Consider the following 25,562-nt stretch of genomic DNA (forward strand, 5'->3'; position numbering starts at 1 on the left):
GCAAGTGTTCCTCAAATATTCGGGTGACAACTTCTTCCATTCTTCTTTAATAGTATCTTTAAGAAAGTCGACATTGCTGTGTGATGTTCTATTGGTAGCATGTTCTAAAACGCCCCAAATTGCAGAATCCAGAGGGTTTAGATCTGGGCTAGAAGGCGGCCATAAACATGATTTCCAAAAATTGCTAAAGTTGGATTTGTTGCTGTTGTCAACAAGTGTTTTGGTGTTCTTGTGTAAGATTTTAACTTCAAATCCTATTTTACGGCATTTCTAACGGTCTTGTTGTCTTCCTCAAGTTCAATTGCCATTTTTTCCTCATGGATTTGGTTGGATCCTTTAGGATTTTGGATTTGAGAGCTTTAATAAAAGCTTTTGTTGCTTCCTCCACTTCTAGACTTTCTCACAATAGTTTTGCTCATAGTCATTCTCTTCTTTCCATTATAAACAGTCTTTATGGACACTCCAACTATTTTTGAAATCTCCTTTGGTGTGACGAGTGCATTCAGCAAATCACACACTCTTTGACGTTGCTTTCCTGATTACTCATATGGGCAAAAGTTTCTGAAAGGTATGGATAATAGTGTTAGGTATGATTATGACATCAATATATGTTTGGTTTCAAAACAATTGACGTAGTGCCTGCTGAGAAAAAACAACTAAATGTTCATTGTAAATTTTGCTTCCCCACGCTGTATATATATATATATATATATATATATATATATATATATATAAACAAAAACAAAACAAGTATAAGCACCTCAAATGTGCATTTAAGGACAGCACTTGAGTGGAAATAAGCCTGTATTCCATCACTTGTATAGATCTGTCTATGCTCCCAGTAGACTGGAAAGCTGAAATTCCCTCCTTGACCGGGCTGATGAGCGGGCCAATGATTGATAGGCCATTGTAGTAGCTTGGAGCATGCTCTGAACAACTCTTCCTTGTCGTACTTTTGGCTTCCAGGGCCAACAGCAGAATGTCAAGTAGGGACAGAATCAGCCGGCTTCAAATGTGATTCCTCCACTCCACTTATTATCATTATTGCCATCGTATTACATCACAGCACCAACGGCCACTTTATTAGTGTCTGTGCAGCAGGACAATGTGACCGACCCCCTGACAGTGCAATTCATTACAGCCAGGCAACACTATTACCATACAGGGCATTTTAGCCTATGCTGGATTAGCACTGGGCATGTTAGGTCTAAACATGCCTCCATTGTCCCCTAGTCTTTGCAGCTAAACAGCCTCCTGATCCCCTGTTTGTGTTGTAGTAACAACTTTAATCCACGATCCTCCCTCCCCATGCCAAAATCAGATTACTGGAGTCAATTAAACTTGGTCTGATCCATAATCTCAGCACGCAGGCACAGTGGGTACAAGGTTATCAGGCCTGCGAAATAAAATGGGACAAATACACTGCTGATGTCGACTCGCGGCGCTCCGATTCTTGTTTCTCCCGGATGATCGGTTATGATGATGAAGAACTGCGCAACCTGTAGAACCTCAGTGCAGATACGTGTTAATTCCCAAACTCCTTTGCAATTTTTTATTTTTTTTTTGTAACTTATGTTTTATTAGTTTTAAAAGAACAAAAAAAACCAAAACAAAACACAACAACATAAATAAATAAGTCTGGGTAGCACAGTCTTATCAATTATTTTTCTTATATAATATCAATTTTTTTCCACTTTTTGTTCATTTGCGGTTCTTGTAGTCTCAATCTGCGTGTTAGTTTTTCCATTAGAAATATGTCCTCCATCGTAGTTATCCATTGATCCTTTGATGGTACATTCATCTTCCCCCAATTCCTTGTTATACATTTTTTTTGCAGCTATCAACATCACCTTTACCAAATATTTATCGTATTCACGTATAGTGTCATCACCAAAGTTGCATAAATAAAGAATTTCAGGTTTCTTTGGAATTGTGTATCCTAATACTTGACATAGGACAGGGGTGTCCAAACTTTTTTTAACGAGGGCCAGATCTGATAATGTGGACATTGCCAGGGGCCAGTGGTCCCTTCAGACATTTTTTAAACAGTAAAAATTACATCTAAATGCGCTGTTCTACAACAATTTTATTTTCATTGTCACAATATCATTTTTTTTAAATGGCAACGTAACCAAATCTAAGTCACTCAGGTGTGAACTAATTAAAAAAAAAAAAAAAAAAAAAAAACAATTCTGCCTTCCTTTCACATCTGGAGTCAGATAACATAGAACAAACTGTATAGAGTATCTTAAACATCCAAGTTGATAAAAATCTTAACCCCACATTCATTTTAAACATGACTTATATGAGTAATTATTACTCATATATTACTCAGTAATGCAAAGTCTGTTAACATTTCAGATGAAAACATATGACTCTTACTCTTGTCTTTCACAAAATCATTCAGAAAGTAATATTTTGTGTCACATCTACAGGTACATAACACCAGCAGTTAGAGGCAACTAACCTGGCAACTTGGTAGCCTGCCCTGGTGGTGAATTCATTGAACTCCCAGGTTCACATGAAGAGTCACTGTTGTGAGTTTAAAGCAGCTTGAATTTGCTTCACTTTTTCGGAGCGCTCACTCCCTGCTAGCTTGTCGTATGCGTTAGCATGTTTTGTCTGCTCGTGTGTCTTTACATTGAATTCCTTAAACAAGGCAACAGTCTCTTGACAAATTAGGCAAACATAATTGCCTCAATTTTCAGTAGAAAAAAACTGTAATTCCCATCTCTTCTGGAAGCGGCGGCCCTCACTGTCAACTTTTGTTTTTTTATTTACAGGCACCGTGGTTAGAAATTAGCGAAAAAGGTTCACGGCGAGGTCACAGAACCAGATAGAGTTAGAGTGGTGCTGCCACCATGAGGTGAACGGAGAAACTGCATTTGGAACCTTTTATGATTCATGTACTCGGTTCAACAGTCCAAGCGGGCCATAAATAATTCAATATATAACCCAAGCTGTGGGCCGTATAAAATCTGACCGCGGGCCGTGATTGGCCCCCGGGCCGGACATGCCTGACATAGGACATTGCAGATCATTTCCCAATATTCTGAAAGTTTTGAACATTTCCAAAGAAACATGAGAATGGTCAACATCCATCTCCCTGCATTCTCTCCAACATTCCTGACGCCTCTGGAACTGTTTACTTTTAAACTTGGGTGGAATAAAAAATCTTATAAGATTTTTCCGGGCAAATTCCCTCCATGTCCGAGAGCTAGTAGTTGTATGATGTAATTTCCACATGTTTAGCCAATCTATATCATCAATTTCTATGTCAAATTCTCTTTCCCGTTTCACTTTGACATAGTAAGTTGTTTGCTTATCGGGATTCCTTTGCAAGTTTAATGCGTTTCATTTTTAATTGATGCTGCAGAGACGGCAGAATCCGTAAGCCAATCGGTGACATATGTCCTTGCAAATGTGGCGCTCCCCCCCACCCCCCACCCCCGTTGTAATCACATTGGTACACGCAAGAATGCACAAACATTGTGGGAGAGAGGGAAGAGAAAGGGAGCCAGAGAAAAACAAAATTAAAATCCTCTAGTGAACAGCCTGCGGGCTCCCAGCTCCCATCCAGCACTGTATTTTATCATCCTTGAGTGGCTGCATGAACATTAGAACAGAACCGGAGCGAGTGTGCAAATCAAACCCACTCTGGTGTCACTCTACACACGCCGGATAACTGAAAGAGACGGGACGGCGGCGGGACACAATAACCTACGGACTCGACGACGGTCAGGAAAACGGTCGCGCACCATTAACGCGGGTCATTGATGCTCCGGCGGTATCTTGTGGCTGTCATTCAGGTCGTAGCTTTGAGATACGTTCTGGCTCTTAATCAGGACCTCAGCAGGCCAATGTTCACCGGCGACACCAAACGAGACCCAGCGTCAAACAAGTTATCAAATCACATGTTGGGAGTAACGCCTTACAAAAGTATGCAGTATAGTAACAGAATATAAGTTATTACTATTATCTACTATTATCAGTAATATTTTACTTGGAAAATGTTCAATAGTGCCTGCGTTACAACACACTTTTCACCTATAATTTAGAATAGAATAGAATAGAATTAGAACAGAATTAGAACAGAATTAGAATAGAATAGAATAGAATAGAATAGAATTAGAATAGAATAGAATAGAATAGAATAGAATAGAATAGAATAGAATAGAATAGAATTAGAATAGAACAGAATAACAGAATAGAATAGAATAGAATAGAATAGAATAGAACAGAATAGAATAGAATAGACTTTATTTGCCATTTGCACAGATACATCGCAATATAGGTACACTGGAATTCTTATACGTTTCCCTGAGCCACAGAATCCAAAAAAGACCTGAACAAAAACATAAACACAGCTAAAACATATAAAAACAGTTATTGCACAGACAAACACAAATACATACTTGTAAAATAGAGTACTGGATCAGGGGAAAAAAATAACCTATGGACTCGACGACGGTCAGGAAAACGGTCGCGCACCATTAACGCGGGTCATTGATGCTCCGGCGGTATCTTGTGGCTGTCATTCAGGTCGTAGCTTTGAGATACGTTCTGGCTCTTAATCAGGACCTCAGCAGGCCAATGTTCACCGGCGACACCAAACGAGACCCAGCGTCAAACAAGTTATCAAATCACATGTTGGGAGTAACGCCTTACAAAAGTAACGCAGTATAGTAACAGATTACTTTTTGCTGTAAGGCAGTAGTGTAAGGCATTACTATTATCTACTATTATCAGTAATATTTTACTTGGAAAATGTTCAATAGTGCTTACGTTACAACACACTTTTCACCTATAATTTAGAATAGAATAGAATAGAAGAGAAGAGAAGAGAAGAGAAGAGAAGAGAAGAGAAGAGAAGAGAAGAGAAGAGAAGAGAAGAGAAGAGAAGAGAAGACAATAGAAGACAATAGAAGAGAAGAGAATTAGAACAGAATAGAATAGAATTAGAAGAGAATAGAAGAAGAGAAGAGAGAGAGAGAAGAGAAAGAAGAGAAGAGAAGAGAAAAGAAGAAGAGAGAAGAGAATTAGAATGGAATAGAATTAGAATAGAAGAGAAATAGAGATAGAATAAATAGAATAGAATAGAATAGAATTAGAATGAATTAAATAGAATAGAATAAAAGAGAAGAGAATTAGAATAGAATAGAATAGAAGAGAATAGAAGAGAGAGAGAGAGAAGAGAAGGAGAGAGAATTAGAATAGCATAGAATAGAACAGAATAAGAATAGATAGAATAGAGAGAATAGAATTAAGATGAATAGAACAGAATTAGAATAGACTAGACTAGACTAGAATAGAATAGAATAGAATGAGAAAATAGAATAGAATAGAATAGATAGAATAGAATAGAAAGATAGAATAGACTTTATTTGCCATTTGCACAGATACATCGCAATATAGGTACATTGGAATTCTTGTGCGTTTCCCTGAGCCACAGAATCCAAAAAAAGACCTGAACAAAAACATAAACGCAGCTAAAACATATAAAAACAGTTATTGCACAAACACAAATACATACTTGTAAAACAGAGTACTGGATCAGGGGAAAAAAAATAAAAAATAAAATTTTGATTTAATTACTGGGAGGTAGATCAGGTATTTAATTGCTCAAATGGAAAAAAAAAAAAAACAAAAAAAAAACAAGTGGTGCCAGGAACAACAAACCCCGCCCCTCACACATATTGTAACTTATTTTGGCATTGATCAGCTGATGTCATAATGTCTATGCGTGTGCTGATGTCAGCATATCAATAGCCTCTATATATGCCAAGTCTGAAGTGAATTGAAACAAAATTGATGTTTTTATAGACATTTGAAATTCCGCCCATTACAAGTAAATGGGAGAAAAAAAGATGTTAAAAATTCATAAAAAAATGGAACTTTGACCTACCTTTCCCAAAATGTAATCAGATCTATTCTGGGTCACTGGCAATCTATAAACCCAATTTCATATGAAATCAACCAATAGATTTGCTGCTACAGTGTTGACAAACAAACAAACAAATAGAACAAAAAAACAACATTCCTTGCTTCCCCTTTGGGGGACGGGGTAAAAAAACAACAAGACCGCGAGACCTTAAGGAATTAAAAATGTGTCTGTAAAGTTCTATTTCCTGTTGGTGTTCATCCAGTGGGTGAAGACGGGAGAAGACAGTCCGTTGTCCACATGGACGTATGTTCATTACTAACCCAAACCCTGCTTTACGGAAGCCAGTTAGCGTGAGCCCTGTGATCAGCAATGACAAGGTAAGCTAACATTTCTATGACTAGTTAGAATTCTTTATCGATTGTGGATTTATCTACCGGCGTCCTCTGTGCTGCGCCCCGTTTGAACCAAGGTTGTAATAGTTTTGGATTTTTCATTATAGTTTAGTTTTGACTTTTTTTTTCTCGAATTCAGTTAGTTTTATTTAGTTTTTAGAGCAGGTTTGCTAGTTTTAATTAGTTTTCACTATCTTCTAAATGCTTAGTTTTAGTTTAGTTTTTTTTATATTTTTTCTCTTCTTCTCTGTCATATTCACATAAATCCCACACAGGACTCTGCTGCTTTCTCCCAGCTTTAGTCTCCATGTTTCCAGATAGAGTGGAGACGAGAAGACACCTGTAAAGGACAAGTGACGAGAAGTGACGGACCGTTAAATATCATATGGTGCCAGCAGCTAAAATTGCTTAAGGGAAATAAATCGATTTCATATCAATCTGACATTGAAAAAAACGAAAGGAATTTTATCGATTATTTTTATACATTTTAGTTAGTTTTATAAGCACTCAATACAGTTTCAGTTGGTTATCTTTTTTTTTTCTTTTAATTCTAGTTTTTATTTATTTCAGTTAATGAAAAGTGTTTTTACAATTCTAGTTTTCGTCATTTCATTAGTTTTCGTTAGTGATAATAACCTTGGTTTAAGACCTTTTTACGACTACTAAAACAGACGCTAATGCCCATTTCGTGACCAAATGGTGTCCTTGAGTGCCAAGAAAGGCACCTATAAATAAAATGTATTATTATTATTATTATTATTATTATTATTATTGTTATTATTAAAAATTTGTGCCTCTTAAAATTCAGGAAAATTTATTTATTAACTATTAAAGCATTGTTTTTTTTAATGCCTAAAGAGAAATAATGATTAAGGTTCTCATAATTCATGCATGAAAGGGTTAAATAAGCGTAACAAGTAATCTGTAATGGATTACAGTTTGGAGGTAACTTGCACAACACTGGTCAAATCATGTGAAATTGCACACACATCCATCAAATCAACACGCCTTATGAGCTGATGAGGAAGCTGGTTTGACGACGAAGACAAAGCCCCTCCATCATCTGAGGCTCGTGCTGTATTTATCTTCTCAAACATCAAGAGGACATTGTTTCATTAGCATTAATTTCTCTAGAGCCGCAGATTAGAAGTGTTGTATTTAGCTTTGGGCTATTCAAATTCCTATACAGAAGTTATTGTAATCGCTGTTCGGTGGAGATATTTAAAGCGCGACTATCAAATAAATGAGCCTCGTGCACGGCTCAACCTTGCAGAGTACAAGCTCATAATTCACTGTAGCCAAATTTGCCCCCCCCCCCCCCATCTACAACTCCAACAAAGAGACGTGAATACTCAAGTCTGGTATGAACAGAATGGATCGATATGGACAAATGTGAAAGCAGGAAGAACACTGTTGTTTTAATATGGTGCAAAAACACTGGAACTACCTTAAGCTCTTCTCGTCTTTCTTTCTTTCTTTCTTTCTTTCTTTGGCTTTTATTTATCCTGGGGATGATGCGCTTCACAGTCATACAGATAAACACACTGGCTACTGGAAGTCACCCAGTCTGACCACGAGATGACTGGTGTTGTTTCTAAGGAGGAGCAGCTGTGCATCTGAGTGCTTCTGTCAGAGACACAATGTCACACTGACATGTTTGATGCAGGATTAAGGCTTTTGTGCTTTTTATTTACTCCCAGTACCCTACTGAATATGTGTATTTGGCTGAAATCTTTACTCACTGAGTGCACTTAACACTTAAGGGTCTGAGCCTATTTTAGCTGTTTTAGAGGACTTTAGATTTTGCCTTTATATACAGAATAGAATAGAATCAGTATTTTGTCAGTAATAATAATAATAATAATAATAATAATGGATTGGATTTATATATCGCTTTTCTAGACACCCAAAGCGCTTTACATTATTGAGCCATTATTCATTCGCTCTCACATTCACACTCTGGTGGTGGTAAACTACATCTGTAGACACAGCTGCACAGGCTGACAGAAGCGTGACTGCCAATTTGTGCCAACGGCCCCTCCGACCACCACCAAACATTCATACACCAGTGTGGGTGGCACTGGAGGCAGGGAGGGTGAAGTGTCTTGCCCAAGGACACAATGGACTGACTAGGACAGAGCAGGATTTGAACCGCCAACCCTTCGGTTACTGGACGACCCGCTCTACCACCTGAGCCACAGCCGCCCAGTAGTAGTTTGTCACATATGTAAACATGCACCACACCGAAATTTGTCTTCTGCCTTTAACCCATCACTAGATCATGCATCACACACTCATGCTAAGAGCAGCGGGCTCAAATGGGGGGGGGTTAAGTGCCTTGCTCAAGGGCACATCAGCCAACAACACTCTGCCAGTCTAGGGAATCGAACCAGCAACCCTTCGATCACAAGCTGACTCTCTAGCCATCTAGGCCACGACTGCTCTCTCTCTCTCTCTCTCTCTCTCTCTCTCTCTCTCTCTCCATATATATATATACATATATATATATATATATATATATATATATATATATATATATATATATATATGGAGAGAGAGAGAGAGAGATAGATAAAGATATAGATATAGATATACATACTAGAGCCCGACCAATATGGGATTTTTGGGGTCGATGCCGATACCGATATTGGGGGCTAAAAAAAAAGCCAATATCCAATATATCGGCCGATATTGGCCGATAACCAATATATTGGCCGATATATGAAATAAGAACACTGATCTACACAGGATATAATAATCTTATATTAGATAATTGTGGACAGGTGGATAAACAGTTGCATAAATCTTTGTTTATCTCACAAATATAATTTACACAACTTTCAAATGCAAACTATGCAATCACAAAAATAATCAGAGCTCAAAATATGACTGACCACAAAATTATGTTTTCACTCACAAATTTTAATGTGTCTTCCTCACAGCACTACAACTTCCCATATGGACTAAGGACTAAACTGAGCATGTGCAGAGTGAATTAGGTGAGTCCTAAGTTGTTCTTGATTGGAGCAATTGTGAGAGTTACAACTGACCTGTGTTACAACTGTCCCCAGTCTCCCCTACACTATTAATACGCAGGCCTGCCTGTAGAATAAAACTGTGAGGGAGACAGGAAGAGCAGGGACATGGCTGTGTGTGTGTGTGGGGGTGAATACCTCATAAGACGGGGTGGGGGGGTAGCTCCGTGATTATGTGATTGTGTGTGTGGGGGGGTGATGGCGTCATTGTCCGAGCAGGAGTGAAAGTGAAACTAACTCGCTTTACCTTTCCTCTAACTCTCCAGGCAGCGCACACACACAGAAGTAGTGAGCGATAGAATCTCCATGCAGCAAAAAAGTTATTACATCGGCTACATATTGGCCGATGTTGATTAATCGATGATAAGCTATAATTGGCCCGATTAATCGTCGGGCTCTAATATACACAGTACTATATAAACAAATATTTACTATACCCATTCTTGGTATCTTTTTTTTCAGCACAACTTTATCTATCTCATTTGCCTATTATTTTTTCACTTTCACCTAATATGTCAACACAAAAGACCAAAAACACACAAAATATATAAAATCCGATTTGAAAAATGTATATATTTCATTGCATAAATAACACAAAGATGCTTAACGAACCTTTTCAAAGACTTTAAAAGTGAATATTGGTTCCAAATATTAGGTAAAGCATATCTTTACATTGGCGTTTTGTCCAGTTCCACCCCCACCCCCCTGTCTTCCCATTTTCCGGTGGGGGTCATTCTCACCCTGACCTGTAATGCTAATGCTGTCTGTGGATTAGAATCTACAAATTCAGCAAGTTTTTTTCTGTTTTGAAAAAGGACAAAAAATGACGAAAATATGGTCAGAAATTGAACGCCCCCCCCCCCCCCCCCACCACACACACACACACACACACACACACATATCTTTTTTTCTCTGGGTTCAAACTACCAAATCTTGTTGTATTTGCTCTATTAACATTAAATAAAAAGCAGGACAGTGTTTCAAGTTCGCACTTCCGAATGCAATTGTGGTCTACGTGACCGACTTCCAATGCTACAACGTGTTGAAAATATCACGTGGATCCCTAAGGGTTAAAGTGAAAACTCACTAAAATCTGCATAAAACTCCAAAAACCCCTCCAGTCATGTAATAAAAGTACACCACACTGAATAATAATATGAATCTGATACAATTTTCATCATCTAAAACATATTAAATGGCATCTGCTTCATCTCCTTTATTGAAAAATCCATAATATCTAATATGCAAATATATTTAGTTGTACAAATGTACCTGTTCCCCGCACTCACACAGGTTCATTTTCAGTGTAGAGAGCAGTGACGGCTGAACATTTCAATATGGCCCTTGTAAAAAATGGCATATTATATTAACTTTTACAAATTCTTTCAGTGCCATTAAGCCTTCCTTCCTGCTAAGAAATGAGGCGATCATGAGGAAAAAACTACCCCGTGTCTGCAGACGACTTTGAAAATAACCTTCATCCTGTACAGTGAAACTCAAACATTAAAGTGAAAGTATGTGTTTTTAAATGAAGATGGACTTTAGAGCCAGTTCAGAAGAAATGAAAGCAAACATCTCCATATATATTTGCATTTTGAGGAGCTGAAGAGACAAAGTTCTTTTGGCATCAACATCATCGAGTATTCGACCTCCTCCGACTCTACGTTTACGTCTAATCTTTTAATTTGGACGGAGCTGCGGACTAGCGGTGTTTATGTTCAAATTTCTCCTCCGATTTCAGCTCCTGCAGCTTTAACTGTAAACTGTCAGCGTATATACAGTATGGCTCTGAAATCTCGCACCGGGCTGGCTGTATTAATAAGGTTAATACATTTAACTGGAAGATTCTGACTCTATTAAGTAGATCGTTTCACTCTGTTGAGCTGCACAGGCACACAGTCTGCTGACGCTCGCACACTCATGTTTCTTTTGCCGCGAATAATTTGGCAAACTAGAGGCATGACCTTAACTTGACACCTGCCACGTTTCCTTTATGTAATTAACAATGAAAGTCAAAAGGTGATGTCTTTGACCGTGTCCTGAAAGCAGTAAACCTGCTGCATTAACCCATAAAGACCCAGCGCTACTTTTGTCGCAGTTCCCAAATAAATTTTTCTTTAATTTTAACCTTTCTTAAGTGATTTATCAGCATTTATTATAATATTATGCCCTGTATTTTAAGTGAAAATCATGTATTTTCCTATATTTAACCCTTTCATGCATGAATTATGAGAACCTTAGTTAAGTTTCTTTTTTTTGACTGTTTTATTCCTCCTTAGATATGAAAAAAACAATGAGATGGATTTTTTTTTTTTTTTTTTTACATAGATGTACAAAAATGTCCACTCAGCTACGTCATGAATTTCATTCTTGAAGTAAAGAAACATGTATTTAAAACCCAATATCATAAAATGATATGAAAACAGTGAAATGAAACCATGTTTAATGCAGCTAATCTGATGTTTTCTCACATTTTAACATATTCTAATACTAGTTATTTCTCACTTCATGGAGATAATGTGCAAAAAATAACAATTAACAATTGATTTCCTCTCAAGAACCAATCAAGAACAGCAAAGGTACAATAATGGTATGAATTGCAGTTTATGAGATGATGCATAAGCGTTCACTGTGTTGGCTGATATGGAACTAAAACAACCAAACCCATGAATATACAAGAGTAAAGCTGTAGAGTAACTGTCCACTGTAGTGACCACTATGCATGAAAGGGTTAATTTACTAATCATGTCGAGCAGGGGTGTCAAACTCATTTCAGTTCAGGGGCCACATTCAGCCTAATATGATTTAAAGTGGGCCGCACCAGTGAAATAATATATATAATCGGATAAGAACTTATAAATAATGTCAACTCCAAAGTTTTTTTTCTCTGTTTTTGAGTGAAAAAGGTCAAATTCCGTAATGAAAATGTTTACATCTACGAACCGTACTTGAACGTAACATGAACAAATATGAACCTGAAAATTCTTAAGAAAAATAAGTGCCATTTTAACAATATTAAGACTTAGTTCATCATTTATACATGTGCATCACAACTTACAGATCACAGTGGATCTACAAATACACAAAACATTTAGTACGAGGCAGAATATTGGTACAATTCCACATACTTCTCTTAAGAAATTTCAGGTTATTCACATTTTTTGTAAAAGGCTAGTCTGTAAATGTGAACATTTTTGTGTAATTTTACTTCTTTTTTTTTTTTTTTACACTAGAATAAAGTTTTAAAAAATTGTAGTTTTCATTATTTACAGGTTATTATGATAGTATTTTACGAGTCTGATCCACTTTAGACTGAAATGATTTTAACATCCTTGATTGTTAACCCTTTCATGCACAGTGGTCACTACAGTGGACAGCTGTTTAAAGGTGTTCTCTTGTATATTCATGGATTTTGTTGTTTTAGTTCCATATCAGCTGACACTTATGCATCATCCCATACACTGCCATTCAAACCATTACTGTAACTTTGCTGTTCTACAGGGTGGGGAAGCAAAATTTATAATATTTTGAGGCAGGGATTGAAAGACAGTGTATGACCAATTAGTTTATTGAAAGTCAGGAGAATTTATTTGCCACAAGAAAATTGACATAATAGAAAATGTTTTTATTCTATGTGTCCTCCTTCTTTCTCAATAACTGCCTTCACACGCTTCCTGAAACTTGCGCAAGTGTTCCTCAAATATTCTGGTGACAACTTCTCCCATTCTTCTTTAATAGTATCTTCCAGACTTTCTCGTAATAGTTTTGCTCATAGTCATTCTCTTCTTTCCATTATAAACAGTCTTTATGGACACTCCGACTGTTTTTGAAATCTCCTTTGGTGTGACGAGTGCATTCAGCAAATCACACACTCTTTGACGTTTGCTTTCCTGATTACTCATATGGGCAAAAGTTTCTGAAAAGGTATGGATAATAGTGTTAGGTATGATTATGACATCAATATATGTTTGGTTTCAAAACAATTGACGTAGTGCCTGCTGAGAAAAAACAACTAAATGTTCATTGTAAATTTTGCTTCCCCACCCTGTAGATAAACCTGATCTGCACTAACATGTTTGAGTTTTTAAAAAAATTGCCAGTTGTTATTAGACTGTAATTAACAGTTTTGCTTTGTTTTGATTTTTTAAACAAAAAAGGTTTTTTGTTTTTTTTGGTTTTGTTTGTTTTGTTTTGTTTTTTGCATATTATTTCCATGCAGGTATATTAAAATGTGAGAAAACGTCAGATTAACAGCACTTAAAATGTTTTTATTTCATAGTTTTCACACAGTATATGAATAAATACATGTTTCTGTACTTCTAAAATTAAACGCATGGTGCTCAGCTGAGTGGACATTTTTGTAACTCCATGAAAAATAGGTTAATAAAAAAATCAATCACATTGTTTTGGTTTGGGTTTTTTTTTCATGCCTAAAGAGGAATAAAAACACTCAGGAAAAAAAACCTTGATTAGGGTTCTCATAATTCATGCGTGAAAGGGTTAATATCTTCAGTGTAATTTTTACATTTCACAAATTCATCCTACGGGCCAGATTGGACCCTTTGGCGGGCCAGTTTTGGTCCCCGGGCCGCATGTTTGACACCTGTGGTGTAGATGTTAATAAAAGCTCAAAGTAAAGTTGAGGGTTATTATATCAGAAACAGAGAAAACTGAATTTTTCTCTATTTTAAACCTTTTTTAAGTGATTCATCAGCATTTATTACCCTGCCCCCCAAAGGGGAGGCAAGGGGTGTTGTTTTTATTTTGGTTTGTTAACACTTTAGCATCAAAACTATTGGATGAATTCACACTAAATTAAGTTTATAGATTGCCAGGGACCTAGAATAGATCTCATTACATTTTGGGAAAAGTTTTTTTTTTTTTTTTTTTTTATGAATATTTTAAAACTTTTCTTTCATATTTACTTATAATGGGCAAAATTTCACACGTCTAAAAACATCAAATTTGTTTCAGTTTACTTCAAACTTGGCACATATATAGAGGATCGATGCCAAAATGAGCTGCAATACCAGCGGGGGGCAGGGTTTGTTGTGCCTGGCACCACTTGTTATTAAAATATTACACCCTGTATTTTAAGTGAAAATCTTGTATTTTCCTCTGTTTAATTCAGTGATCATGTAGATGTTCATAAAAACTCAAAGCAAAGTTGAGGGTTATTATATCAGAAACAGAGAAAACTGAAGAAAAAGTGACTTTTTCAGGAAAATATATCATTAATGAAGTATAATCGCACACCCCACTTTCAAAAGTTATTTTATCAGAAACAGAAAAAAACTAAAATCCACATTCCGACCCTGAGGGGCAACATCCCGGTCCCCCAGCAGGGATATTTGGTGTGTATTCATGCATGCTGTACTGCATTTGTCCAGCAGTCACCGCCAAAGCATTCACATAATTCTGGGCATAGCAACGTGATTGTAAGGCTATTGTGTTCCAAAATTACAAATATCTCCCTAAATATTGGTCCAATCAACTTGCTGTTTTCGCTTGTCTCTTCCTTCAACAAAAATACATAAGTATAACAAACTGCAGCGGTCAACCCTTTCCGGATTTTGTGTGATGCCCAAGACACACACACACACACACACACACACACACAGAATCCATTTCCCTTTTATATTATAGATGACCATGAAAAGATGATGAACTGCATTTTACGCCAATTATTTACATGCATTGATAGAATTACTGCACAGGTGTCAAACATGCGGCCCGGGGGCCAAATCCGACCTGCCATAGGGTCCAATCCGGCCCGTAGGATGAATTAGTGAAATGCAAAAATTACAATTAACAATCAATGGTGTAAAAATAATTTTAATTCAGGTTCCACATACAGACCAATTAGATTTCTACTGGGTCAGACCAGTAAAATACTATCATAAAAACTTAGAAATAATGACAACTGCAGATTTTATCTTTGTTTTAGTGAAAAAAAAAAGTTAAATTACATGAAAACATTTACATGAACAAACTATCCTTTCACAAAAAATGTGAATAACCTGAACAAATATGAACAAACGCAAATGTCTGAAGAGAAGTAAATGCAATTTTACCAATCTTATACCTGGTACTGTATGTTTTGTGTATTTGTAATTGTAATGTAAGTTGTAACACACGTGTAAATGATAAACTGAGGCAGAATAATGTTAAGATTGAACTTGTTTTTCTTTAGACATTTCAAGATGTTCATGTTTTTCAGATTTCTAAGGAAACGTTGCAGATGTAAACATTATCATAATCTAATTTTACCTTTTTCACTGTTATTATTGTACTGGTCCGGCCCACTGGAGATCATATTGGGGTGAATGTGGCCCCTGAACACCCCTGAATTAGTGGTTCAGTGGGTATTAAACAGTTTACTGTATTTATTTTTGCAGATTTGCAAAAGGATTTCAAACGAAACTGCACCTAAGATGAATTTCCTGTTAAGACTTTTCACCTCAAACCTTGGATTCAAGCCATCATAAAACCACTCCTCTATAGCTGCAAGATAACCTTCCATCTCTTCAGTCTGAGAACATAAATCAATAAAAATAAATGTGAGAGAAGATTGCTTTAAAATGTAGAGCAAAGAAGCTAGAGTGAGACCAATAATTCAAACTGTGCGAGCGTCTTCGCTTTGAAAGTGAAAGCGGCGTTCGCCAACATCATGTTCTTCGGACATGTGTTCATGCAGCAGAGAAAGAGTCGGTTGGTATGTAGCGTCTGCAAAGGGGGTGACTCATCTCCTCCACTGGATACACGCTACAGAATGCTCAATGAACGGGGCAGCATGTGTGCACAAAAATGCGTCACATGGTATATATTATCACAGGAATTGACACACACAAGTGCACACAAGGCCACGTCTACGCACACAAACACATGTCGAGAAACCCCTCGGTCGTCTTCCACACACCGCTCACGCTCTGCGCACGATGACATGCCGCTCAGCACGCAGAGCGGGAGCATACATTACGCCGACCCGCACCTCGTTCCCTCGCAGGTCGATGCGTTGTACCAAAACATGCCTTTTTTTTTTTTTTTTTTTTTTTGTGTTCTCTTGTGACAGTGAATGACAATAGGGCAGGCACTCCACAGGTTCTGCTCTGTTAACACTTAAAGACGCCGCGGCGGGGAGGATGCAATGTACACAGAGGAATACAATGCAAACAGGCTCTCGAACAGAAAGGCAATGGAGGTCTCTCAGCTGGTAAATAAGCTTACGTTTGCCTGTGTGGTGCATTCTGAGAAGCACACACAAACACAAACACACACATACACACACACATCTGTTGCTGTCCACCATTTTCTTGCTCTTTCCGTCTCCAGTACAGCTCTTTTAATGCAGCCTGACTACATAAACAACAAAGTAATGTTGGCTATTTGATGGCTCCATCACCATCACCATAGGAACCATATTGTTACTGCTGCTCATGCTGAATAAAATGCTTTTTTTTTTTTTTTTTTTCCAAAATAAATAGCTAAGAAAAAATAATGGCCTTGCTGTTGTCGGGGCGTCGGACTGCTGTTGTCAGGTTCTCTATCTGTGGTGGCATTTAGCCCCCCCTGAGACCGAGGTGTTGAAAGAGAACGGGGTGTGAGGGTTGCTCCCGAATAAACGCGATCACCCATGCAAAGAACAAACGCGTGAAAAAAAAAACAATGTTGTGCAGAAAGAGGATCTAATGGAAAACAGCTTGAAGCAGGGACAACAATGACAAGCGGCGATGGGTTAGATAAGGAGACGAAGAGCGATATTATGACGAACGTGAAAAGTGTAGACACATTCAGACAGAAGGGGGAAAAAAAAGGGTAAATCATTACCCCTTCAGTCCAGAGAGATACAGTATGTCTGCTTCAGATCTATCCCTCCCTCTTCTATCCCTCCTCACTGCAATGCAATTTTCCTCCATTTTTGGTTACAGATTGCTCACCATGATCTCAGCACAGTTCCATTTAACCATTTGACAGTTGTGCTATTGGTGCCATTTAGACCTAAGTGGACGTTCCATCTCCTCTGCCGGCAATTTACATGTTTGCATCTCGTTAGGGCCATTTGTAAGGCGAGGTGTCAGGCCAGTGGAAAAAAAAAAAAAAAAAAAAAAAGAGTGAATTTCAGCTTCCAGATTAGTTTTCACCTGTGATGCCAGAGCTCATCGCTCACCCGCTGGAATGGCATTTAAGAGGGGAGTTTTCTTTTCTTTTTTTTTTTTTTGAAAGAGAGCGCTTTGAAAATGAAGCACACGGGATACAAAGACACATCTACGGTGTAATTCACTCAGACATGCACTTAACGCGACCCACTCTGACATACACCGACACACATGGCAGCCGGACATAGACTAGAAATACACAAACTATAGCTGCACGATTAATCGTTAAAAGATCACGATCTCTATTCACACATGTACACGATCTCATTTACTTGAACTTGATTGGAAGTCGCATATAAAGATGTTAAGCCTTAGGGGTCTGAGCCTATTTTGGCTGTTTTTGAGTACTTTTGATTTTGCCTTTATATACTATATAAAGAAATGTTTACTACACCCATGTTTGGTGTCTTTTTTTTCTGCACAGCTTCATCTATCTCATCTGTCTATTATTTTTTTCACTTTAACCTACTACATCAACATAAAAGGACAAAAAACACACAAAATACATAAAATCCGATTTGAAAAATATATATCATTTATTACCTCCACCAGGATGTACTGTGATCACTTTGCTTTGTGTGTTTGTTTGTTTGTTTTCGTGTTTGTTTCTTTGTTTGTTAGCAACTTAACGGAAAAAACTATTCCAACCATCTTTACCAAATTGTACCCACAGATAGGCCTAGGCCCTGGGACCAACCCATTAAATTTTGGGCCAAGTAGGCCAAAGTTCAAGGTCACAGCAAAGTCACAAAATCTCACATTTTCCTATCTCTCATCATTGAGCAATTTTCGAAAATTCATAAAAAATTCAAAACCACTCCGATTAGCCTCCAATTTGATACACCTGTAGCTTATAATAATATCTTGTATCTGGCACAAAATTGTTCACATCCACTGTGGAATGTGGACTCAGTGGACATTTCAATTTAACATTGAAAATCCTATTTACGACACATTTTTCATTATAACTCAACAAATATTGATTGGAATTTAATATAATTTGACATACACATGACTGGTACCAAGCTTCAACTTTTTCTGCTGTATGGAACAACCTTGAAACTGTTTAATTTAAAAAGAAATAGTCGATCCACACATGCACACCATTCAGGGTGCTTGGCGGAGGTTTGCGTTCTCTGAACACTTGTTGCTACTTGCAATAAATTGACAATATTGACTACTTGCAGAGTGATATGAAAGACACGAATCAGAGGTAAAAGAACCAATTTTCCTTGACAGTGGTGCAATATACATTTTGTGAAAAAAATCATGCCAGAGAATCGTGATCTCAATTCTAAGCAAAAAAAATCGTGATTCGCATTTTTGCCAGAATCGTGCAGCCCTAAAGGCGAAAACACACCAACCTGACTGCCGATCGTCACCAGAAAAGGTAGCCCGACTATCAGTCAGCTCCTGTCTCCTCGACACGGTCAAAAGAGTGTGAAAAACACACCAAATCAACTACTGACTTCAACGTATGTTCTGTGCTTGCACGAGACGTAAAACCAGAAAATGACGGAACATCTCTCTAAATGCAGAGCTCGCTGTCGTCAGTCATTGTTGTCAGCAAAGAGTGCTGAGTAGTCCAGAAGGGTTTGCTATTGTGCTTATTGAATGGATGGCTAATAATAAGAAAATACCAGTGTTATCAGCTCTCGGGCTTCTTCTTGTGAAAGAAGAAAGATGTCGCAGGCAAAAACTAAGGAGAAATCGCACTTTGCTAACAATGCTAACAATGTTCACTTAATGGAATGAATGAAGTCCACAGGCAACACTGACTGGCACTCATTCAGATATGATATGAGCAGTGAATAGACTATTATAGACGACAATAATAATAATAATAATAATAATAATAATAATAATAATAATAATAATAATAATAATTAGGTCCGATATTGGCTTTTTTGCCAAAAACCGATATGCCAATATTGTCCGACGCTTAATTTCCGATTCCGATATCTACCGATACCGCTGCCAATATATGTGGGATCTTAAACTAATTTTAGGTAACATCACATATCTCCTATCATGGAATTAACACACCATGCCTAATTTTATTGCGATGCCCCATTGGATGCATTCTCAAATGCAACAAGGCTTTCAAAATGTAAACACTGCCTGTGCAAAGAATACATACTTCAACTTAAGTTGTGAAAAAAATGCCATATTTATTTATTTTCTCTCCCTCCCTCCATGAGTCTATTACTGTGTGGCAACTCTACTGTACAATGTTGAAAACTGTACATTTCTTTCAGCTACAAATAATGCTTCATTTACGTGTCGTAAATGCTGGCGAAATCAAGGCATTATTTTATCAGTTTTAATGATAGGCAAAAAAAACGATAACAATATTCACCGATATTACATTTTTATGCCAATCCCTAATAATAATAATAATAATAATAATAATAATAATAATAATAATAATAATAATACATTTTATTTTTAGGCGCCTTTCAGGACACCCAAGGTCACCGTACAAAGTTGTTAAAATAAATAACACACAATTAAAATTACACATATACATATATAAAACATATAGGTACATAAAATGGCAGTAGATAAAAGTGAAATTATGGAATTGAGTAGGCCTGTCTGAATAAATCAGTCTTAAGATGGGATTTGAAGGTGGTAATAGAGTCAGAGTTTTTTATGTGTTCAGGGAGGGCATAATAGTGGGAAGTACCTTGGCATAGCTGGATTCACATGGAAACTTCTTGTCACTGATTCACTAGACAAGGGCTATTCCTTCACCAATCAGATTGGTCTGCCTGAACGACGGGCAGTGTCCGATTACACATGTTGAATCGTCCAAAAAGATGGCGACAGCATTAACGACAGCTGATCGCAGAGAACACACCAACAAGACTCATGTCGCCGACCTCACCAGACTGCCCGACGATGTCCGATCCCTGAAAATTGCGGTGGTGTATCTTCGCCGTAACACAAACCCAGAAAACTGGGCTCTACAGAAGCATCCAACGACAAATGTGTTGCTTTCAAAACAATGTGAAGTAAACTGTGTATCGGCAGCATCAACGAACCAAGGACGCTGCGAGGTTGAATCGTCCAAAAAGATGGCGACGGCATTAACAACGGCCGATCGCAGAGAACACAACAACAAGACTCATGTCACCGACCTCACCAGACTGCCCGACGACGTCCGATCCCCGAAAACTTGGTTGGTGTATCTTCGCCGTAACACAAACGCAGAAAACTGAGCTCTACAGAAGCATCCAATGACAAATGTGTTGCTTTCAAAACAATGTGAAGTAAACTGTGTATCGGCAGCATTAATGAACCAAGGGCGCTGCGAGGTTGAATCGTCCAAAAAGATGGCGACAGCATTAACGACGGCCCATCGCAGAGAACACACCAACCAGACTCATGCCGCCAACCTCGCCAGACTGCCTGACAACTGCCTGACGACGTCCGATCCCCGAAAACTTGGTTGGTGTATCTTTGCCTTAACACAAACGCAGAAAACTGAGCTCTACAGAAGCATCCAATGACAAATGTGTTGCTTTCAAAACAATGTGAAGTAAACCGTTTGTCGGCGGCATCAACGAACCAAGGACGCTGAAAGGGGCATCACATCCTATCAAGCTTGTTTACAGTTATTCCTTTATTTAGCCAGGTCCCATTGAGATACAAGATCTCTGAAGATTCCACAAGCACTTGAAAAAAAAATAAAAAAAATAAAAACAACCTAACATGGAAAACACATATAATTTATAAAAGTGCCACAAGAGAACTACTAAAAAGATTCAAAGAAAGCAGGAAATACTATTCATATCATATTCATATCCCTCTGTAAATGTTAAATAAAGCAGTAAAAAGCTTTCTTTGTGACTATTTCCCTTTAAAGATATTCATAGAAGATGTGTCTGTGAGGTAATGCATGTCAACTGCACATATACAAGCCCAATCCACTCCCAAATTCCACCTTTTTAGAGTCTGATATGGTCTAGTTTTATTAAAATAAAGCCATGAAACTCTTTAGCCGGGGTTTATTTATAACACGTTTAATGCCTTTAACTTATCCTGGGTTTTTAAAGACATTTTTCATCTGCAGCAGCTGCACACTCTGGTACAAGAAGGGGGACTCTTCCTTTGAATATGCTCTCCTGGGATGTTTCCGTTCTGTCCTTAAGTGCTTGGGCCTTTGAGGTTTCCTGGTCTGCTTAAGCTGAGGCTTGGGGAAGAAATGTTGCTGTCATGGGCATGTTAAGACCCGAGGCACTGTATACAGTTTTTCTTTTTAATTTCTACGGCAAAAAAAAAAAAATGTAGACGTGTTTTCTGGTCTGTTTTTTGCTCTTCTGCCTTCCACTTTCCCTCTGTCTATAGTGTCCAATTCTCATTCTAATGGGATAACTGTGGCTCTGCAGGTTTATGGAACAACTCCCCAACACAAGAGCAGTGGCGTGTACAGACTTTTACAAGGGCAGGGGCGAAAAGAAAAAAAGGGTACGTACAGCACGTTCTCGCCACTGAAGCACACGTTTTGGCTCCCTAGAGGGCACTTTAGCACATGGTTGACTCCCAAGAGGGAACTTTAGCACACATTTTGGTTCCCAAGAGGGTACTTTAGCACATGTTTTGACTCCCAAGAAGGCACTTTAGCACAGGTTTTGGCTCCCCAGAGGGTACTTTAGCACACATTTTGGCTCCCAAGAGGGCACTTTAGCACATGTTTTGACTCCCAAGAAGGCACTTTAGCGCAGGTTTTAGCTCCCCAGAGGGTACTTTAGCACACATTTTGGCTCCCAAGAGGGTACTTTAGCACGTTTTGACTCCCAAGAAGGCACTTTAGCGCAGGTTTTGGCTCCCAAGAGGGCACTTTAGCACGTTTTGACTCCCAAAGAGGGAACTTTAGCACATATTTTGGTTCCCAAGAGAGTACTTTAGCACACGTTTTGACTCCCAAGAGGGTACTTTAGCACTCGTTTTGACTCCCAAGCTGGCACTTTAGCACACATTTTGACTCCCAAGAGGGCACTTTAGCACACATTTTGACTCTCACGAGGCAATTTAGCATACGCTTTGGCTCCCAACAGAGCAATTTAGCGCACATTTTTTCAACATTTGGGCCACAAGGGGGGGGGGGGGGGGGGGCGGCGACGACTGCCCCCCCCCCTGCCCCTCTCCTGTGCACACCATTTCACAAGAGCCACTAGAGCAGGGGTCTCAAACTCATTTTCTTTCAGGGGCTGCATTTATGCATTTAGCCCGATTTGATCTCAAGTGGGCCAGACCAGTAAAATAATAGCTTAATAACCTATAAATAATGACAACTTCAAATTTTTTGTCGTTGTTTTCGTGCAAATAAAACACCATTCAATTAGGAAAACACTTACTTTTATACACTATCCAAACAAAAAAGATGTGAATAACCTGAAAAACTGAAATTTTTTAACCCTTAGGGGTCCAAGCGTATTTTGGCAGTTTTTGAGTACTTTTGATTTTGCCTTTATAATAAATGTTTAATATACCCATATTTGGTATCTTTTTTTTTTTTCAGCACAACTTCATCTATCTCATCTGCCTATTATTTTTTTCACTTTAACCTACCATATCAACACAAAAGGCCAAAAAAACACACAAAAGATATAAAATCCGATTTGAAAAATGTATATAATTTATTGCATAAATAACACAAAGATGCTTAACGAACCTTTTCAAAGACTTTAAAAGTGAATATTGCTTCCAAATACTAGGCATATAAAATCAAAATTGGAATAAATTAAAACTATACTCAAGTATTTGACATAAAAGCATATCTTTACATAGGCGTTTCCTCAGGGTTGGGGTTAGGGTTAGGGACTGACTGTACATATCCTGACCAAGAAAAATAAAATTCTCACTGCAGTGCAGTAATCTACACCTGGCTTTTCTGCCTCCGTCCATAATAATATACATTATATAGACCAAATGTCGTCTAAAATTAACGTTTATTTGAAACATAGAATAGCAAACTATTACATGATCAAAAACAAATACATTTTAGCAAAAAAAAAAAAGTCTCCATTTTGAATGTCTGGGGTCACCAGAAATTTGTGATGTTAAAATGGGGTCACGAGCCAAAAAAAGTTGGGAACCACTGCCTTAATGGTTCGATTCGCAGTTTGTAAATTAACCAACATCCCGACTACATGTGAGTAACTGACCCAAAACATCCTTGAACATGCGACCCAGTATAGCACTGCAGCTTATTGATGTATTTTTAATAGTTTCTACCCCAGCTGATATTAGGACGATATATTTTCATTCTTTCTGAGGCTGAGTCTTCCATGTCATTAGCAGCCTCACAGTATCCAGCACAAGAATAATGCATGAAAACAGAGAAATGTATATATATGTTAATACCGCATCTAGAAACATTCCAAACTGTAAACGCGCCGACTAAAAATTTGAAGGGCTCTTAATAGACCTTGCCAAAAGATATACCCCTCCGCCTGTCATGTTATCGCTCCCCATTCAAATTACACAAGTCTCATTTTCTGCTGTCCTTATCATCTGCCTCGGAGAGCACAGGAGGCCACATTGCATCAATAGCTGCTCCCTAATTAGAAGCCTAGCAACGAACAGCGGCAACGGCAGCAGCAGCAGCAGCTCCACACCCTTACAGTTGATTAAAAAAAGATGCAACTGCAGGGCACGACTGCATGCCCCTGTCTGCTGAGGAGAAAATATACTTTTAGAAATCAATAAACTCACTGGGTTAAATGTCAAAGGTCAGGCTGATCATGATTAGTTATGTCGGAAAAGGTCACGGTGTATAATAAACCACTTCTGAGCGCTTAATTTTTCAAGTCTGTTATTAAAAGGACTGGAACCTTCTATCTTTTGTGTTTTCGCAGTGATACAGGGTGGGGAAGCAAAATTTACAATGAACATTTAGTTGTTTTTTCTCAGCAGGCACTACGTCAATTGTTTTGAAACCAAACATATATTGATGTCATAATCATACCTAACACTATTATCCATACCTTTTCACAAACTTTTGCCCATATGAGTAATCAGGAAAGCAAACGTCAAAGAGTGTGTGATTTGCTGAATGCACTCGCCACACCAAAGGAGATTTCAAAAATAGTTGGAGTGTCCATAAAGACTGTTTATAATGGAAAGAAGAGAATGACTATGAGCAAAACTATTACCAGAAAGTCTGGAAGATACTATTAAAGAAGAATGGGAGAAGTTGTCACCCCAATATTTGAGGAACACTTGCGCAAGTTTCAGGAAGCGTGTGAAGGCAGTTACTGAGAAAGAAGGAGGACACATAGAATAAAAACATTTTCTATTATGTCAATTTTCTTGTGGCAAATAAATTCTCATGACTTTCAATAAACTAACTGGTCATACACTGTCTTTCAAACCCTACCTCAAAATATTGTACATTTTGCTTCCCCACCCTGTATGTGTCCTCCTTCTTTCTCAATAACTGCCTTCACACGCTTCCTGAAACTTGCGCAAGTGTTCCTCAAATATTCGGGTGACAACTTCTCCCATTCTTCTTTAATAGTATCTTTAAGAAAGTCGACATTGCTGTGTGATGTTCTATTGGTAGCATGTTCTAAAATGCCCCAAATAGCAGAATCCAGAGGGTTTAGATCTGGGCTAGAAGGCGGCCATAAACATGATTCCCAAAAATTGCTGAAGTTGGATTTGTTGCTGTTGTCAACAAGTGTTTTGGTGTTCTTGTGTAAGATTTTAACTTCAAATCATATTTTACGGCATTTCTAACGGTCTTGTTGTCTACCTCAAGTTCAACTGCCATTTTTCTCATGGATTTGGTTGGATCCTTTAGGATTTTGGATTTGAGAGCTTTAATAAAAGCTTTGGTACGTTTTTTGTTGCTTCCTCCACTTCCAGACTTTCTGGTAATAGTTTTGCTCATAGTCATTCTCTTCTTTCCATTATAAACAGTCTTTATGGACACTCCAACTATTTTTGAAATCTCCTTTGGTGTGACGAGTGCATTCAGCAAATCACACACTCTTTGACGTTTGCTTTCCTGATTACTCATATGGGCAAAAGTTTGTGAAAAGGTATGGATAATAGTGTTAGGTATGATTATGACATCAATATA

General features: G+C 38.0%; 1 protein-coding gene across 2 annotated transcripts in view; it reads right to left on the bottom strand.

The window, feature by feature from the left end:
• Window positions 1-25,562, bottom strand: part of adgra1b (adhesion G protein-coupled receptor A1b) — a 667,465-nt gene that overhangs the window by 143,110 nt on the left and 498,793 nt on the right. The window lies entirely within an intron of this gene.

The sequence above is a fragment of the Sphaeramia orbicularis genome, chromosome 15, assembly GCF_902148855.1.
Source record: "Sphaeramia orbicularis chromosome 15, fSphaOr1.1, whole genome shotgun sequence".
In the NCBI taxonomy this organism is placed as follows: domain Eukaryota; kingdom Metazoa; phylum Chordata; class Actinopteri; order Kurtiformes; family Apogonidae; genus Sphaeramia; species Sphaeramia orbicularis.